The following is a 12,935-nucleotide window of genomic DNA, read 5'->3' as shown; positions in this document are numbered from 1 at the left end:
GGTTTAGTAAGTACTCCACTCAAGAGCCTGATCAGCCCATATGTTATGTTTATTGTGGTGAATGAAAGTAGTCATTCAATACCAAATCTTCAATATTTCTAGACATGATTCTTAATTTGGCTATGGCTTGATCTACCCTTGAATAAGGATAGATGGAGCCTACACATTTTCATTGTATCCTAAATCTATACATTTAGGGTGCCATAAATGAATGTCTTGAAATCTAATACAATGCCATTAGTAAGCACATTCTCAGTGTAAAAATGCATGAAAGATTGGAACACATCAATTATGAATGTAACTTAAGCCATTCGAAATAATTGTAATAGCACCTTCATGAAAGATACTTCTTTCTAGAGTACCATAAGCGATTAAATATTATTTGAGGCGAAGAATCCATTTTTTTTCTTCATTATGAAATGCTTAATTAGTCTTGGAATGATGTAGAATGGCATTATAATTATCCCTAGAATCAAGAAATGGTCAACTACATCCAAGATCAAGAAATAGACAGTTCAACATTAAGATAACTTAAATTACTAAAATCCATTGAGACTTATATTTGTGTGTGTGTGTGTGTGTGTGAGAGAGAGAGAGAGAGAGAGAGAGAGAGAGAGGGGAGATGTCACAATCAATCACAAGTCTTGTGACCATGGTCAATCATTATTAGTGAGACTTATTGTACATATGAGCATGTTGAGAGATGTGTGTGTTGTGGTTGGAAGCTTATGGAAGATCTTGCAGCAAGAGTATGCCATGCACAATTATTAGATGTAAGTAGGTCGTGTATCAAGAGTGCACCAAACACTAACCTCGAAAGCAGCCATAGTTTATACCAAAGACAGTAGGGGTTCATGAGTTACACATATGTGATGGAGTAATCAAAAACCAGGAAGTATTCAACATTGCATCTCTATCTTATATTGTTAATAGTGTGGACATGCTATCACTTGTTCTTGAAACCTTCACCTAAGAGGAAGCATTTTACCACCAAAGGATGTCAACCTTTGGTTTTCCTCTTGATTTGCTAAATTAGCTCTGTTCTTTTTGCTTAATTAGAGTAGGATGTGCTTATTAATGATTAGCTTAATTAGCTAAGGCTTCTAGTCTTCCCTTGTGAGCTCATTAAGCGGCGCAAAAAATTGTTTACTCATCCATCATGAAAGTTTGGATGCCACCATGCGGGGGTTTTACTGGTGTACTCTTGATTCAACTTAGCAAGTCGATGTTGCGACATGGTGCATGCTTAGGGGCATTGTGAGACCTTCGTGATCCCTTGAGCCTTGAGATTGCTTGGAGGTGCCAAAGGAGTTGGTGTGCAACTCACTTGGGATTTTGAAACCATGGGTGGCTCTTCTTTGATGAATATGGAAATGGGTAGGGCTACCTCACGTACTTAGTGTGCAACCACTTGAGACGTGGTGCTCGGAGGATCTTCCAACTTCTTCGGGGGTTATGTCAGGTTCTTGAATAGAGGCGGTAGCTACAACTATAGCATGGCTTTAGGTCCGCACTCCATCTTTCCATCTTTGGTTTGGCATTTGAGCTCTCCTTCGTTCCTCTTCTTGCTTGCTTATATGCTTTTGAATTCATGCTTACTAGATGGATGCATGCTTGCATATATTAGATTGTAGGTTTTCCTCTCCGATTAACTTCTTCTTCCCTTGCTTTTTGTGAGAGAAAGCGAAGAATAATCTCTTCCTCAATCTAGGCATTGAGAGCTCCCCCTTCATCCCTTTGGCAAAGAGCATTCCAGTGTGACAACAAGGTGAGGGTGCGACAGATGAGCTAGCGCACCCCACAATGGGAAGTCGTATTTGCAGCTTGAAGGCAAGAACCAATGACACATGCTTCGGCAAGGCCAAGGGTAAGCTCTTGACTTGAACATATTTAGCACCACTGTGTCGGGGACTAGCCTATGATTTACCTCCATTTTTTCTTCCATTCCAAGGTATTGGGATTACACAATATTTGCATGAAGTTAGAGCCAAAGAGGCTTAGATTTTAGTGCTTTGATTTAATAATTAGCTTAGTAATTATGACTAAGAGTAAAAAAACATAAAAACTACCAAAAACTTAGCCAAACTATAGCTCTTAGGTAGGAGACGTGAGCCCACAGTCCCGCATAAAAAGATGTGAATCTAGAGACGTGAGCTTGCAGATAGGAGCCATGAGCCTAGACACGTGAGAGCTGTGAACTTGAATATGTGAGCGGTGAATCCAAACACATGAACTAAACACATGAGTCTAGAGGTAGGTATACCTAATATAGTACGAATCAATGTCTAATACGATACAACGTTTGGAGAGCCTAAACTGTCATATGAACATGCATAGTTTTAAAAGATGTGACACACCTGCCCATGTCCTTGGAAGATTTTGTTGTTATATAATCTGGTACTAGCTATAAGCTTGGATACATGACCCATGAGTCCAAACACATGAATCTACATGTATGAGCCTAGAGATGTGAGTCTAGAGGTAGGTATTCTAATATAGTATGGACCAATTATTACAACTATAAAGACCTGTACGGACACACCTACCCATGTCCTTGGAAGATTTTGTTGTTATACAATTTATAATAGCTACAAATTCTTGTTCTTTATAAGTATTAGAGATTTAAATACACTTATTACCCAATAATTGCACTTTCATAGCAACTGCTAGATTTCCATGGTCCCAGTTAGGCTCCTTTTATACAAGGGAAGTGCGTGACTTAAGTTCATATAAAAAAGGTGTGAGCCTATATACGTGAACTTGGACACCTGAACCTATAGACGTGAGCCTGGAGATGTGAGTCTAGGGGTATGAACCTCGATATGTGATCCTACAGACGTGAGCCTATAGACATGAGCCTAGATGCATGAACCTATATATGTGACCGTGGATACATGAGCTTTGAGAAATGAACCTACAGATGTGAGCCTGGAAACTTGAGCTTAGATATGTGAACCTAGAGACGTGAGCTTAGCAATAGCAAAAAAAAACAAACTAAACAAAAAAAAAACTTGTCCGAAACTATTCTCAGATCTGATCTAGAAACACCAGGGACCTTTAATATGCAGTTAATTGCAACGCATCAAACCATAGCTCCTCTTCGATCATGTCTCAGTAGAGTGCTCCCTAGTTAAGAAGGCTATATTTCTTTGAATCCAGCTCTAGCGAGGAGATTTGGGAAGAAATGAGCTAACGAAACACAAACATAAATGGAGGAACAGTGAAACCCTTGGAAACTGGAGCCACCATGGGTCTCGAACTCTAGATTTACCAAGTGGCTCTGTTAATGTTGCCGTAAAGTTTAAGAAGAAGGCCTTCAACCGCTCTATTTTTGGGCATAGCTCCAGTGAAGGAGCAGAAGCAAGATGTGGATAACTCCACCGGTCCTCGATAGGAAACTTGCGGACTACCTACACAATCACTATGGTTAGGGAAAGGGAGTGTGGATCCTCTGAAGGAAGTATACCTACCAAGGCTTGGTCGACCTCACTGGCTAGACATGTAAGACCTATGCTCCACACACCGTCTACCGTGCTCTCTGACCACCTCCTAGCACTGCAATATCCCCACAGACTACTCACTCACTCACACCACACAAAGAGATAGAAAATACCATAAGAGGGTAATACTTATACCAAAAATGCAGTGAGAATGATACACTTTAGGAGAGAGTTATCCCCTTTTCTCCTCCCCCTTAAGGCTTCTTACAACCCCGACTCCTTCTAGGGTGTCCTTCTCCTCGAAGTTCCAGCCCGTAATCATGTTGTGTAAAGGGAAGATCATCCACTTTAGATGTCACACTTATTAGGAAAAGGTAGATGGTTCAATGAAGATCTCTTTGTTGTTGACAGAGGGGTGTTCCACTCATGAGTACCTTCGGAGTTGGCCATGCATGTCATAAGTGCAACTGGTAGTCGGAGGACCCGATGGGGGTAGGAGATGTTGGAGGGCACTGACGGTGACGGTGGTCGGAGTGTGGTCACGGAGGTTGAAGGTGATAGTGGGAGGAGTTTCTCTTGGTGGAGTGTGGAGTGTGGAGTGCTTGGCTTCCTTTCCACAGGTCGCGCACTACTACTCAATTCACTGTCCTGGTGAATGCCATAGAAAAAAGGTGGCTCTCTAGCAAAGCAAGACATCCCACAAGTAGGCAAACCTTCTGGAGGGATACACAAACAAGAACAATGATCCAACCGAGCTCCTGGGCAATTGCATCCAGCAAGCTATCTATGTCTATATATTACAAGTGTCGTCGCTCGGGCAAAGCAACGGGCACGAAGGTCACTCATACAGTAATAGAAGCACAAAATCAACTAAACAACACTCACAAGCCACTACGACTGTGCAAAACTTCTAGCACAAAGTCCAGGCAGACAAAGCGGAGATACTACAAAATGAAATGGGGCCATGGCCAATACATGCCCATAGGCAAACAGAGAAAAGAAAAACACTAAAAGACAAAATCAGCCATTCTGAGTGGTGTGGGATGAGGCCCCGGCCCCCTGAGCCCTGCAAAGCCAGTGGTGGATGTGGGGTGTGGGTGACCAAAAGAACGACGCCGCTCGATGAGGTGTCGGAACTCTACAAGGTCGTCCGTCATGGATAAAGCCTGCTGGTGGAGAGCGGCTAACTCAAGCTCATGCTGCTAACGGAGCTCTGTCAGAGTGCATGCATGCATGTCATGCAAGGTGGCGAGCTCTGTCTCATGCTCCATACAAATTACCTACATCTCGGATTCATGTTGGTGATGGGTCTCCACCAAAAGGGTGCGCTTCTGCTCCTCCCGAATGGCTGTCATGGAATCCTCATTGAGGATGGGAGATAAATAAATCTCAATCAGCTCCTCGCGAAGCTCATGGAGCTCTTTGTCTTGCTGTATGATGGCCTCCTGGAAAAACTATTGGTGGGCCTCCTTTGCATCCTCTACTCGGGCTGTAGCCTCTTGAGTGGCCCTCTTTGCTGGATAAATAGACCGATGTAAGTGCCAGTTGGTGTCACTGAAAGCACCCAAGATGCATTGGTAGATGAGACTGATGGTGGTGATCCAACGGGAGGCCTCCATTAGCGTATCGGCCATTAGAAGGAAGCCTCACCAAGTCGAAGGGAGTGTCAGAACTGCCTAGTGGGAGGCTCGAAAACAGACCAACATGGGGGGTGGTGGAGAAAATGGTGGAGGTGACGCTCGCCCCGAACAGTCGATGCTGCCAACAACAAGAGAGAGGGTGGCGGAGGAGATGACGAGAGTGGTAGAGGCTGGAGTAAGTAACTCACATTATGGGAGAGCGGGGCAAAGTCGAAGACGAGGTGGTGAAGTGCGGAGTAGGCTCAAAAAAATCGGTGAGGTAAGACGAATTGAGGGGTGGACGGCTATGGGAGGAATCTTTGTAGGAAGATATTCCAAGATAGCTATGGAAGGTGAGGGAGACGAAGGTGACGAAGATAACCATGGTGAAGATGGGGAGGTGAGCAAGGAAATGTGGTGTGATGTTGGTATTTGGGAAGAGGGGATCCATGGAAGGAGAATCGGAGGCGAAGATGCCATGGAGGTAGTCGATAGTGAAGCTGTCAATGATGAGGGTGGCAGTGGCACGGACGTCGATGCGGCCGGGGGGGGGTGGGCCAGGGAATGGCTGTCGATAGAGAGGTAAGGGAAAATGAAGCCAATCGTCGATGGAGAGGCTACTGATTGTGCCCCTGAGGAAGCGGGTGCAACGGGGCGGCGGGTGGGTGACAGATGGTGAATGGCGAGGGTACATGTGGCATGGTCATTGATGGGAAGGGCGTTGATGACGAGGGTGACACAGCCCCCTAATAAAGACTCCGACACGGGTGCGAGGTCAGGAGGGGGAACCAGGGTCCGGAGAGGGATGGCGCTTAGGATGGGCCACTGAGTGTGTGTAAAAATGCCATTCAATGTGTGTGAAGAGTGGACCTGCAAAACATAAGGCTGGTGTGCATATAGAAGTGAGACAAGCAATTGCTGATGAGCGGAGGACTATGGAGATGAGCGCTGCCTAGTAAAAGGGACGGGTGGTGTGCAGTAAGAGGAATACATCAAACAAGGGAAGGGCTGGGAATGAGGGGTGAGTCAGGTGAGGAGATAGTAAATGAAAGTGTGTGGAGCGTAAATGAAATCCCACGCCGCCCGTTAGTCCCCGCCTGCAAAACCATCACCATGGAGCAGCGCCCTGTCCTCGCCGTCACCACCACCTTGGCAACAAGCAATAGTGGGTAGAGGCCCACACCCATGGGTTGACTTCTGCCCCGGGAGTGTCGCTCCTCTTCGGCCCACCACCATCGCCTTGACTTCTCAGATACAGCTCGTGCCCACTTCTCTTTTGGCCTCCATCACCATCACATATTTTGTATCTTCCTCGATTGTCGCCACTACCACCATAGCATCATCGGCCCTGCCACTAGCTGAGGTATCATTTCCTCGCCACACCGTGGGTCCCTCTTTATCTCGTGTAATAGAAAAAATGCTTAGAGGGGGATTTTTGTTTTTTGTTTCTTTGTTTTTGTTTTGGTTGTTTTTTTATTAAAGATTATTTACTAAAGGAAAAAAACAATACAAGAAATGCTTAGAAATTAGAACCATACAGGCACGATGAAGGGAGGCAAGGGTGGAGGGATGACGGGGTTCTTCGTCTCGGGGGAGAGGTAGGATGTCAAGAGAGAGGGGTGAGGGGTGCGTGATGGATGTTGAGAAGGGGGGGGGTTGGTTGGTAAGTGGTAAGAGAAGAGAAGTGAGAGGTGAGGGGGTAGGGTGGTTGGCAAAGATGGAAAGAAAAGACGGTACCCAAGAGAGAACAAAGAAAAGAGAAAAAGACATACTAATAATAACAATAAAGTGATGAAAAAGATAAAAAATATGTACAACCCTTGTCATCATGACCCCTTGCCGGCCTGTCACACCTGAGGATGCCAATACTTCTTCTCTCTCGATCCGTTCACCAATGGGAGGAAGGCACCTTGGAGAGTTTCTAGTTGCACTGCACCCATGGGCAAGATCTCCACTACCAGGAAGGGACCCTGCCAAGCATACACCAACTTCCAAGCCTTTTTTAGATATTTAGAATTATAGACCAAAGCTAAATCACCTTCATAAAATTGGGGAAGTCTCAAGTGTCGATCGTGCCATGTTTTGTGCCGACGTTGCTCCACCTTTGTGGCCCTCCGAGCGAGTTGGCGAGTCTCTTCCAAGACTTTGAGCTACTCGTGTCGAGCCGAGTATGCAGGGTGATAGGTGGGGGCCCTAGGCCACTTTGGATGATCCTACATTAAATTCAAAAGGTAATACAACCTCTATCCCAAAAGCGAGTTGAAATAGAGTGTGTAATGTGGTTGCCTTGTAAGATGTGTGATAGGCCCACAATACTTCTAAGAGGGCTTGATCCCATTGGTGAGAGTGCTCCTTGGCTACTTGTGAGCACAGGACCTTGTTGGTGCTCAAGACCTTGTTGGCCCTCTCCACTTGTCCGTTAGCCCTAGGGTAGTAAGCACAGGACCTCCGGTGGAAGATTTGATAGCGTGGAGAAGGGTATCTATGACTTCGTTCACAAAATGTTTCGCTCTGTCATTGATGATTTCTATGGGGCACCCAAATCTGGTGAAGATGCTCTCATACAAAAACTTGGCCACTGACATTGTCAGGAATAAGACCAAGCGTGCATCATCTCGGTTGAGCCCTCTCGAGTCATAAATAGTGAGGAACCACCACACATGGTCTTCCCCATCTTTAGTGAGAGATGGCACCTTTGAAGGTTGGTAGTTTAACTTGCACGTGGTTAAGGACAGTAGCCAATGGCTCCGGCCTTGGTAGAGCCGCTATAGGGTTAGAAGAAGAAGATGTTGAGGGAAGAGTATGGGAACAAGGAAGAACCCTACGATGACTAGTTTGAAGAGAAGAACAAAAGGGTGAATTACCTCTAGAAGCTCTAGTCTTCGGGGACATACATATAACAGTCCTCTCACCACGATAAAAAATCACCCAAAAAAAGGGAAAATTTTGAGACTATCCTTGACCTCTAGGAGAGTCCAATTATGATTACTGAATTTTGTCTTAGCTATGGATGACTCCGCCTATCCTTACTAGGGAACTCGTGGACTACCTACACAATCACTATGGTTAGGGAAAGGGAGTGTGGATCCTCTTAGGGAAGTATACCCCCCAAGGCTTGGTTGACCTCACTGGCTAGACATGTAAGACCTATGCTCCACACTGTCTACCGTGCTCTCTGACCACCTCCTAGCACTGCAGTATCCCCACAGACCACTTACTCACACCACACACAGAGATAGAAAATACCACAATAGAGTAATATTGTATACCAAAATGCAACGAGAATGATACACTTCAAGAAAGAGTCATCCCCTTTTCTCCTTCCCCTTCTTCTTACAACCCCAACTCCTTCTAGGGTGTCCTCCTCAAAGTTCCAACCCTTCATCATGTTGCGTAGAGGGAAGATTCTCTACTTTAGATGTCGCACTCATCGAGAAAAGGTAGATGGTGCTCAAACAGGATCCTGCCCTGCCTTGGGAAAAGGAGAGGGGTGTTCCCTCCATGAGTATACTTGGGCAAAGAGGTGGCCATGCACGTCCCTTGGAAAAGGTGGATAGTACTCAATGAAGATCTCTCTTGTAAGGCCTTGCATGGCTTTTGTACATGCGTTAGAGTAGCTTTTGCTGTGCATGTATCTTTTTGTACAAGAAAAAAGTGAGTGCACGTGCATGATGCGTGTACACAATGGGTGCAAATGTGAGTGCATACATAAGGTGTGCATGGAGGTGCGAATGTGTAGACATGTGCAAGAGCGAATCAGTGTGTGGGGTGCACATGCAAATGTAAAGGGGGAGGTGCATGTACAAGATCTCTTGCCCTATCGGTTGGATTGTGCGGTTTCCAATGGCACTTATTCTCCACCAACTTGGCCTCAAGTCTGCGAGCTTGCTATGGGGCTTGCTCTACTAACGGTGAAGGACATGTTATAAGATTGCTCTTATGGATCCCTTTGGTTTGAGATAGTCCCATACATTGGCTCTTTACATTTCCATGTGTTCCATGTTCCTCATCCAAACAAAGAAGAACTAGAACTTAATTCTATGGTAAAGGTACTTCTATATAATGGACTCATGTGAAGAGAAGAACTCTTGCTTGCGTTATTTGTGCTTGCTATTGTGTGAACTATGGAACATTTATCCTTGGTGGTGCAGTAAAAGAGACGTCTCGTTCTCGTAACTTATTTGTCGGTCATGGTTGTCTTGGGATAATCCTAGCTCAAGATCGACACCAAATTTTTGAAACATACAAACCTTGAAGTTCCGGGTCTTGTGTGGACAGGAAGCTAGGTCCTCCACACTCAAGAGCATCTCCTCCCACTTTCACCTTTGTGACCACACTCTGACTGCCGCCATCACCACAGGTGTCCTCCGACTCCTGGTTGCACTTACAAAATGCATGGCCAACTCCGAAGGTACTCATGAGTGGAAAACTCGTCTTTTCGGGTAAGCTTACTCTTGACTTTTGTACAAAAAGATACATGTAGAGCAAAAGCTACTCTAAATAAAGACCCACATTTAAGTTCATGGAATTTCCTTGAGAGGGATATCGAGAGGGAGACTGGGCCTTACACATCGACCATTTCAGCCCTATTATTTTGTTGATTAACTTTTCTTTTAATCCCTTATTCAAGGATGCCCAAATTTTAAAAAAAAAGGATCAGAAAAGAAAAAATAGAAGAGAGTTGAAGAAAGCAGAACGAAAAGTGTTGAAGAAAGTAGACGTTGGAGTTTTCACCAGAAGAATCTTCTACACGGGCCTACCTTTTTGCCCAACTTCCCATGCATGCCACTTGCAATATATCCATGGGCTCTGCACGTTATAGACACATAGGCATTGTTCTTTTACAACCTTTTATTGAGCCTCACTTTTGATAGCCTTCTAGGTACATTCTGGATGGGGAGACTATGGCAGTGATAGGTTTTTTCCAGTCATGGTGGAAGGCATCATGGTGTGGTCACATGCTAGACCTAGTCGCGTCGAAAAGGAGGAGTGGCAAAAGGAGGAGTGGCATGCATGTTTTGCGTGTCTCCATGATGCGGATGAAGGACCCAGTACACACTCATGTGAAACATCTCTTAAGGGAGGCCCCAAGCTAGTGAGGCTTTAGAAGCCACGAAGAACAGTAAACGAGGGGTATCATGCAAAAAGGAGTGGTGGTGGCACTCCAGGTGAGAGTGTTGCTGGAGGGGGCGGTGGTCCTGTCATCTTCAAGGTGGCGGGGGTGAAGAGCAGAGGCTGGGGGCTGCAATCTTTGAGAGTGACGCCCATCGCTCTGTGATCTTCGAGGGGGGTGACACCCATCCTCCTCAACCTGAGGGGATTGCTGGTTGTGGTGCTTGATTCTTATGTAGGCTCCTTTCTCCTCATACCATAGTTGCACCTTGCCAAGGTTCTGACGTAGCACAAACAAGAGGAAATGCTTATGTCTTCATTGTGTAAATGCCTACCGGCTTGGGGGCAGTGTTTAGGGAGAAACTCCGACGTCGGAGGCTGCCGAGTTGGCATCGAAGGTTGCCAAGAGGGGGTGCGCTGGAAAGAAGGCCATCATGAAGAAGAAGAAAGCTCCATTGTGGAAGCCTACCAAGCTTGATTTGGCACCATTATCAGGATATACTGGCTTCATCATCAGATCTTCCTCGTACCCCATATATCTTCTTCTTTCTGAGCCCTTCTTACCCTGGTTTGGCACGTTTCTAGTGGTTTCTAGTTTGGTTGTTGGTGACTGGATTTGCATGTACTAGTGGATCCATGAGATATGTTTTGGTGACACCAGTATGGTTTTGTGAGGGTGAAATGTCATGTGTTTATAGGGTTTGGGACGAGTGATATGTGTTTTGCTGGTCTCGTGGATTTAGGGTGTAGCCTCCTCCTCACATGATGGTGTGTTGGGACGGGCTATAGAGGCAGACTCTCCCGATGCATCATTGTTTTGGTGCTCCCACTGAGGAGGGCTCTGAAGCATCGTTCAATTTAGGTTTTACTCACACCAGGCAGCCTTGTACTGATGGAGGAGCCACGAGTTTTTTACGAGCACGGGTCTGAGGATGTTCATGAACTTGTTCACCATGTTAGGAGGGAGTGCAGACACCCAAGTATTAGAGATGATATGGCTCGAGGGATGTTCCTTGCACCAAGGTTTATAGGGCATGCAGCTCTTTGGTATTCTACTTTGCTAGATCATGTGTAGGATAGTTGGAGGCTATTATCTAGGGCTTTGATTCACAGGTTTTTAATCGATGGAGGCAGAAGAGAGGTGTGGACAAACCTCACGAGCATCAGACAGTGTGGTGGAGAGATGATTGCTGACTTCTAGCTGAGGTATGAGGATGCTTGGTTTGCTTATCTTGAGTTGTTTGATAGTGTGGATATTGTGCACGACTACTTCCAAATTATGCACTTCGTGAAGGCCTTGGAGCCAGTGTGGCAAATGGGAGTTGTTAGGCATGGATGTGATAGTTATGCCAGAGCTATACATTATGCGCTTCAGTGAGAAGCCAAGTCCATGAAGAGAAAGAAGTAGTGTAGGAAGCATAGGGCCAGTAGTAAAGGTGATGTATGACAAGAGAGAGGTCTTTAGCAAACTGGTTGATTTGTTCAATGACGCCAAGAGAAGTGATGAAGAAGATGTAGTCACTGAGGGGATAGGATGGATTCCTTCACTTGCATGACATCTAAGGATATGCAGGATACAGTGGGGAGCTTTGGATCTGAGGTTTTCAAAGAGTCATCATCCCAAAATAGTAATGATATGTTGAGTGAACATGATTCTGAGGATCTTGATGAGGTGAGTGACTTGTTTGAAGCTTTTCCCAGGGAGGAGAAAGAAGATGTGGTATGTGATGTATGCCTGGAAAGGAGGGATGTCAATGTGGAATCTATGTGTGATAGCCAGTTTGTAAGTGGATGCATGCGTTTTGAAGAAGAGTTGTGTGATATTAATGGCTTGTTCGATAAGGATGGTAACAGCAAAAATGGTGGTAATTCCATGCTTGGAATGGGATCTAGTGCAAAGGTAGGGACAGAGGAGCCTTCTGTGTGTCTGCAAGAAGAGATGGCCATGGAGATGAAAAGACGAGTGATGTCGTCAAATTTTTCATCAGGGAGTGGTAACCATGAGATCAATGAGAAAGATAGTGAGGATATGCATCTTAAGGCTATGTATATGGATTTGTACACATGCTATGAGGATGATGATACAAGTGTCATAGGCTGACCATGACACAAATGAGGACTTAGATATACTTTTGGATGATACAGTGTCATCTCAGAAGAGTCTCTCGGGATTATGAGCCATGAGTCTTCACAGGTTGATGTTGTTTGTATGCATTTGGACATAATTATGTATGATGGAAGTATGATAGAACAAGTGTAAAGTATTGGTGATGTGAGTGATGTTGAGCTTGATGTGATCTTGGATGATGCTCTGATGGATTTTGCATGTGTTGATATGGATGCCAAGTAGGCCCATGCTTCTTGTGTATGCCAGGAAGGTGATCTTGATGATGCTCATGAGGTGTTGGGAATTGATGAGATAGAGTGTAAGATCCTTGTCCCCCTCACGCAATAAATTCAGGGGTGCTAGCAATGGAAGTAGCACTTCTTGCGCGGGGCAGGGTCCCACACTCGGGGCTTTGCCCACGGATATCCAGACAAGAGACTAATCCTGTTGAAATTTGAGCATTGTGATGAGCTATGGTGGATCAAACACTAGAATCAACATCATTAACAAAGTGATTAGTAAATAATTAAGACGTAATTAGTGGGCAATTAGCAAATAGATTAATGTAGGCATGGATACTCAAAAACCAGCAAATTCTCATTAGGGCTATGCCTCAATTTATAGAGTTTACATCAAGCATCAAATCCCATTGATTTC

Source organism: Cibotium barometz, chromosome 9, assembly GCF_041138505.1.
Source record: "Cibotium barometz isolate CiBa-2024 chromosome 9, ASM4113850v1, whole genome shotgun sequence".
In the NCBI taxonomy this organism is placed as follows: domain Eukaryota; kingdom Viridiplantae; phylum Streptophyta; class Polypodiopsida; order Cyatheales; family Cibotiaceae; genus Cibotium; species Cibotium barometz.
Note: the sequence above shows the minus strand (reverse complement) of the source record.